This window comes from Pteropus vampyrus, unplaced genomic scaffold (genome assembly GCF_000151845.1).
Source record: "Pteropus vampyrus isolate Shadow unplaced genomic scaffold, Pvam_2.0 Scaffold87, whole genome shotgun sequence".
NCBI lineage: Eukaryota > Metazoa > Chordata > Mammalia > Chiroptera > Pteropodidae > Pteropus > Pteropus vampyrus.
In genome coordinates this window covers 3,579,922-3,586,872 of record NW_011888868.1, presented here as the reverse complement: position 1 = coordinate 3,586,872, position 6,951 = coordinate 3,579,922, and positions in this window count along the sequence as shown.

Here is a 6,951-nt window from a genome sequence, read left to right as displayed (position 1 = left end):
AAGATTTGACTCATAACCACTTGAGATAGAGCTAAAGCTGACAGAAAAAGTGAAAATCCTCTGCCTTCTTGCCTGGAGGAAATGCTTGGCAGGAGATTTCCTAGCTGTGCTGTCATCAAGGCTAAACTTAATCTTGTTCAGGAAAAGAACCCTTAACTTCCAAACCAACTCCTTGTCAGGCTCATTCAACTTGCAAAGTACAAGGTTAGGTGGGGAAAAAAAAATAAGAAAAATAGCAATGAATGCATTTTAGTTTGAGGTTATTGAGACTTGAAATGATGACTTCTCATGTTTTGCAATGATATTAAATTTAAATGTCTTGGTTCACAGACACTTACCACTCCCTTCATCTCCATTAATCTTTGCTCACAGTTTTGAAATATATCACTTTCTGTCTTCAGCAACGAAATAAAAATTTCCCAGCGTAATAATTACTTTCCAGTGTGTCTTTCCTCATGTTATTTGATTGCTAAAGATTTCCTCCAAAATGGAGGACATTTAGTGAATACAATACAGTGTACTTTCTGCTATATTTAATCTGTTCATGCATAATTTGAAGGGTTGAGATGGGAAAAAATGGAAATTAAACTCATCTGACCATGACAGATATGCAAACTTCGAACAAAACTCAAACTTTATTGATGCTTTTAAGTTACAGTACCAAATACCTGGACATGTCCATATAACATTTATAACATTTTATGTCTGCATAGCTACAGCCGTTTGCTTAAGAATCACAAATGTAATTCAGGATGAGCAAGAAGAGCATTTTACAAGGGAAAGTAGAACATGCTGAAGCATTTTGCATGGAACAAGCTTTTATTTTTAGCCTGTCCCCAAAAAATCATTAGCTAGAGGCCTGAAATGTCTGAAAAAAATCATTATATTTGAGTGCCTGCTAGGTCATTTTATGGAGTCCTCTAGGATCATATTTGATGTCAGATGGGGGAGCTCTCTGGGCCATACAAACAACAGGTAGAATGGATTGTCTGTTGGAACCTAGCCTTTCCTCCATCTTCTGATGAGCAAACATTGTCTTGAGTACAGAATTTTAACAAATAGCACACCATAGTTTGATCTAGTAAGTTATATTAAATTTTTTTATTGATTTATATAAAAAGTAGCATTTTCAAAATTGAAGTCTAATAATCTAAGAATCTCTGAATATTTAGTATTTATCTGCATCTAGTAAGTTAAGGTCTTCTTTCTCGTGCCTTTTCTTTGATAAATTTTGTATGAGTAATAGCATACAAAAGAGTGTCAAAACAGAAGAGTCAGATTTGAGATTTGGCCCTGAACTCTGACTGGACCCTCCCTTTCAATGAGCAAAGTCTTTTTAGGAGAGAATAAACACATAAGGCAGAGCCATCCATCACAAGTTAAAGGAATCTAGCTGGTTAGTCGACCACCCATGCCATTTTATCCGCCACCCCTGCCTAGTTCCTATCCTAAAACATGGAAAGCCAGACCCGGAGAGGCCTAATGAAAAATTATGGAGGCTGATTATTAAAAGGTCATTAAAAATTAAGGGAGCTGAAAATGTTTTTACTTCACAATTTAGTATTCAAATATATGCACTCTCTAAACATTTCCTTACTCAAAAATTTTTACAGAAACCTATTAGATAATTATAATTGTAATGTTGTAGATACCATTAATTGTGCACTTTCTGTGTGCCAAATACCATTCTCTCTGTTGGTGGTTCATAATAATCTTCATTTGTCATAGTCCCCTGTAGCGGATAGGCATCATCATCTTCATTTTTCAGGGAGGGAAACTGCAGCACAGAGAAAGAAATAGAATAGCCTAAATTTGCCAAGTCAGTCAGTAGAACAACTGAGTGTACAAGTAGAGTGATGGCACCATAGCTGTTACCTTTTCATTCCACTTCACACTTTCACGTACTTATTAGTCTTATACAGTCATGCTGCCCTCCATAATTTCAAGTTTATCTCTAAAGCTCTCAGAGCCTTGATTTATTTACCTGTAGAGTGAGAGGGTATTTGAGGCTAAAACAAGTGCTTTGGAGACAACTGTCTTTGTCTCCTCAGGTCATACCTGTGTGACATTGGTAACTGTGTTCCTCATCCTCTCAGAATGCAGTCATCTACCTGAGATAGTTTTCCTAAAGATCAATAAAAATTGTATTTGGATATCACACACATGCAACTATAGTAATTATCTCATCAAAATTCTCTTCACATGCTAACAGTCTTGATTTCATTCCTCTTTGCGACTTGGACAAACTACTGTCTTTACTGCTGACTAGACATTTCCCATTTTAGAAAGCAGCCCAGTTCCTCTCATATTTTTAATCCCAATTGACTATCCTCCATTTTTCTAAAGTTCTACTTAGATAATTATTGAGCAACTGATCTGTGATCCTCACTGTGAGAGGCAATGAAGATAGGAAGTAAACTGTAGTCAAGTTCTCAAAGAGCTTGAGGTCCGATATGCAATTACATTATCAAAACTAAAGCCCATCAAGTCACTGGGTCTTCCTAGATTATAAAACATAAAAGACCCTCAAAGGAATAAGTGGTTCTTACTACCTGGAGAGATAAGACATGCTTCTGAAGCATCTGCATCCTGTGCAGTGAATGGAAGATGATGGGTGAGAAAGAAGAAAGTAAAGTGGGGAGCATTCACGATGAAGTGAAATATGGACAGGCACAGAGAGGTGACACAGCATGTTCTGAAGGCTTACAATAAATTTTTAGTCTGAGCACAGATGGAAAAATAAGGAGTGTTATAAGATAAAATAACCACTACTGTGAAGATATATAAAAAAAGCAAGGAACTAGAATTTTATTCTGAAGGCGTGGGGAACTACCTACCTCAGGTCCACGTGATGTTTCTTTTTTTTCCTGAATATAGTACTAGTTTCTCACTCTCTTTGAGCAATTAAGAATGTATCACTTTGTAACATTTTATCACTTGCTATGTAATAAGTATACATCATGATATTTAATAGCTTTACTATCATGATATCACTCATTATATTTATCTAAAAGAAAGATGAGGAGAAGTATCTATAATTTAGAAAGCACTTTCATGGGGGACCATTCATCATCTTTGTTTTACTTGATTTAAATTTGTCAGTTTTAGAAAATTATTTGTGAACTTCCCAGGTCCCTAGGGTAATAAAATACAGAGTCATTAAAACCAAAAATCTTGAAGTTAGCCTCCATTCTTACCTCCTTTTCAATTCACCAGGCAATAATGATTCTTATACAATATAACTAAATCTACTTACCTTCTCTCCATTGCAATTGCCATTGTTTTAGTTCTGGCTTTTACTCTTTCTTCTTCACTACTTCTAAAGCCCTTGCGTTACCAACTTTTATCCTAACTACACTATACCCATCCTTACCCCAGACATTTATGCACACACATGCATGCTCCCTTCCCTACATTGAAATCAGAGCAAACTTTATATAATGCAAATTGGTGTGACTCTCTCACACAAAGCAAAATTTCTCAATTTTTTAAGCTTATAATCTAAAAATACAAACATTGCAGAGCCTATTTTAATATGTCAAAGTTTCTTTAATAAAACCAATCTAAGCACTAGAGAGAAATCCAAACATTTTGTACAACCTCGTCCGTGTGATGTTATATAAAAATTGTACTTTCTATTCTTCTTAAGATTCATCAGTCTATGGACCAGATAGCATGATTCATGGATCATTATTCTTAAGAATTGTTTATTGAATACTAGAAAAAATGTGATAAGACTTAGAAAGTGTACTGTGTTTGGTCTTAAAAATTAAATAATACATAAATAGAATAGCTCTCAGTACAAAATTATCCTATGAACCCTGAAAAGCTGATAAAGAAATAGTGTTAAAATGATCTGATGGGCAAAGTTTAAAAGATATAGTAGAGGATATAAGAAATGTCATTTTTCAAAGGCAATGACTGGAACTGCAGATGATGAGCTTGAATCTAAGGAAGAAATAATAATAAAAATGAAGGAAATTAAGGAGCATCCAGTTATGTGCCAATCACTGGGTTAAATGTTTTAAATGAATTGTCCCTATTTATTCTCATAACAAGAACATAAATAGTTATTATCCCTATTATACATGGAGAAGATTTATATTAAATAACTTCCCAAGGATATATAATTAGTAAGTTGAAAAGTCAAAATCTGAATTCATACTAGGCTACCGCACAATATCTGGGTTCTTTCTAAATATACTACAGTATCTGACTGGTTCAGAAACACACACACACACACACACACACACACACACACACACACACACACACACACAGAGCCAGATCAAAATTTGAAATACTGATACTTTTGTCTCTGGGTTGGCATTATTTTCTCATCTAAAAGGTCAATAAAGGTCAGTATTTGCTCAAATTATCAGTACATATTTATCCCATCAACTCATAAATGGTCGACATTGACCTCATCAGGTTTTACTATCAGCCAGCTGCCCAGTCCCCAACTCATGGCTATCTTTTTAATCAGATATTTTTCCTAAATTTTAATGAGCAGATTGATGACACACAGAGTGTTTAGTGTCTCCTTTAGGAACTCTATGCCTAGATCTGTTAAAGATGAAGAGGGTTTTATGAGTGTGTATGGATTGATTGAACTGCATTTTAAGATCATAGTTTTTGAGTAACCAAGATTTTCAGTGTAATTTAACACCACTCAATGCAGGATCATGATTAGCTATTGGAAGTTTAGCTCCACTGTATTAAAAATAATAATAATAAAAATAATAGATATCTACTTAGAAAGATACAGCTCTAGAAAAGAAATTATCACCTCTGGTGAACACTGAATTGACAGAAGAACTAGTTTTAGAATTCTTCATTTGTCTCCTTCATTTTAGTGTTCCATTCATAATCATTTAAATAATGCATGTTTTAAGTAAAAAAAAAATCATCCCTACTTTTAATTTTTTTTAAACTTTTTTATCTTATTTTTCCCATCTTCCAAATCTTAACACTTTATGCATCCATTCTTTTTTTTTTTTAATCTATTTAGCTTTGCTTAAAAACCCAATAAATGCTGAGACTAATTTGCTAGTGTACGTTGTACTGATGTTGATAGGTGGGGATGGGAAGACGGTGTATAAGAGCACTGTTGAATTTAAGTAAATTTTTTTAAATAGGTAAAATTTTAATTTTTGAAAAATTTGCTTTTTTTTCTTGTCAGTCTCTTCTAAAACCCTCCAAAGTAACCTAACCACCATTTCCAGGCTTCTCATATTATAGAAATCTCTCTCTCTCTCTCTCTTTTTTAAAACCAAAAAATAAAACCCTTCTACTATGAGTTTATGTCTTCTAGACAATCCAATTGAGCTGTGAAGTACAATTCATAATGTTGACTGTTTAATAGTTTTAGCATTAACATATTTGAGTTTAGATACTGTCAGAGTGCTGCTTTTGGATGTCATGGTCCTAAGTCTCTGATTGAAGTTGATCCCAATAACAGGCCCCTTACTTCCGACCTCTGCTTGTTGGACTTCACTTCTGACTGACTAGCCTGTTATCCTATCAATGACACCCTGGCCTTATGCTCAACTTGGACCTGTCATATGCCAATAAGTCCCTCTTTGTTCTTTATCTATATAATGCCACCTCTAGGAGCCAATTTAAGGCTAGCATCACTAATAAGTATTGGTAAAAGAAACTTCTTGAAGGCCAGGTTTTAGAAAGGATGGTTTAATGAGAATAAATCCATTCGCAAACTGAAGTAGCTATTGAAAAATCATAATATGATATTTGAAAAGCTTGAATTAGGATCAAATAATGGGCAAAGAAGAAAAAAAATGAGTATAAATCTGAGAGATCTTATCCCTTTCACTCAAAATAGAGATTTATTGAACATATATGTAGTCCCAGATGCTAAATGCAATGCTAAAAATAATTCTTACTGAACATGATGCTTTATATTCCCAACATGATTAGTACATTGTATGCTTCACACATGACAGAAGCTTAAGAAACATTTGTTAAATTAGATTGTCATTGCTAAATTAGATTTAAAAATAGAAAAGAAAAAATAGAAAAGAAAAGAAAAATAGTTAATTGCGAATGTAATATTTCGAACCTGAGAATAAAACAAACAAACAAACAAACAAACAAACAAAAAAACCACCAGTGTCAGTATGGGGTAAAATGGAGTAATCTGAGAGAAAAGAAAAGCAATTTAGGGAAGCATATTTTGGAGCTATTGATTTTGAGATAATTGTGGGACACCCATGTACAGATGTTCTTGAACATCCAAAAAAGAAAGAGCTAAAATCACAGACAGTCAAGTAGAAGTCTAGCCTTTGTCTGTCTATGATGCATTCCTGCCATCATTTTAGGGATTGGAAGCAAATTTTCAGACAGATAATGTACAAAGAGTCACAGTGACCTTGGTTTAAAGCCCAGTTTAGACACTGATTAGAGTATGAAATGGACAAAGAAACTAGGAAGTTTCTCATCCACACAATACAGATGATGCTCTCCCCTTGTTGTGCTGCAGTGTCTGCTGACAATCTAAAGAGAGAGCTGCACCACTCTGCCTGTAATTGTGCATATTGAGTTTGGGTTGCCTTGTCATTGTGCTTATCGGGTTTAATTACGATGTAGTCCCAGCAAGACACTTATAAGTGAAAGTCAGTGCCTCTACATCCAATATCTCCTAAAATCTTAGTAGGATTGTTTAAAAGGCCAGGAAAGAATCCCAGAGTCTTTTTGTTAATCTCTAGAAAGGATGAGCCCCACTTCTGGGTGCTGCTGCAGCCTGCTGAACCCACAATCTTTCCATCCCCAATCAAAATTTCAGTGCACTAGTATGTCCATCACTGCCATGTTTGAGAAATTGCCACAATTGCTTTTACTATTTTTAAAGGCTGACAGAAACCCTGACACCTAGAATGTGCTTAGTTAAAGTTTGTTGGTTGGACGAAGGAATAATAACCCCTGCCATTTTCA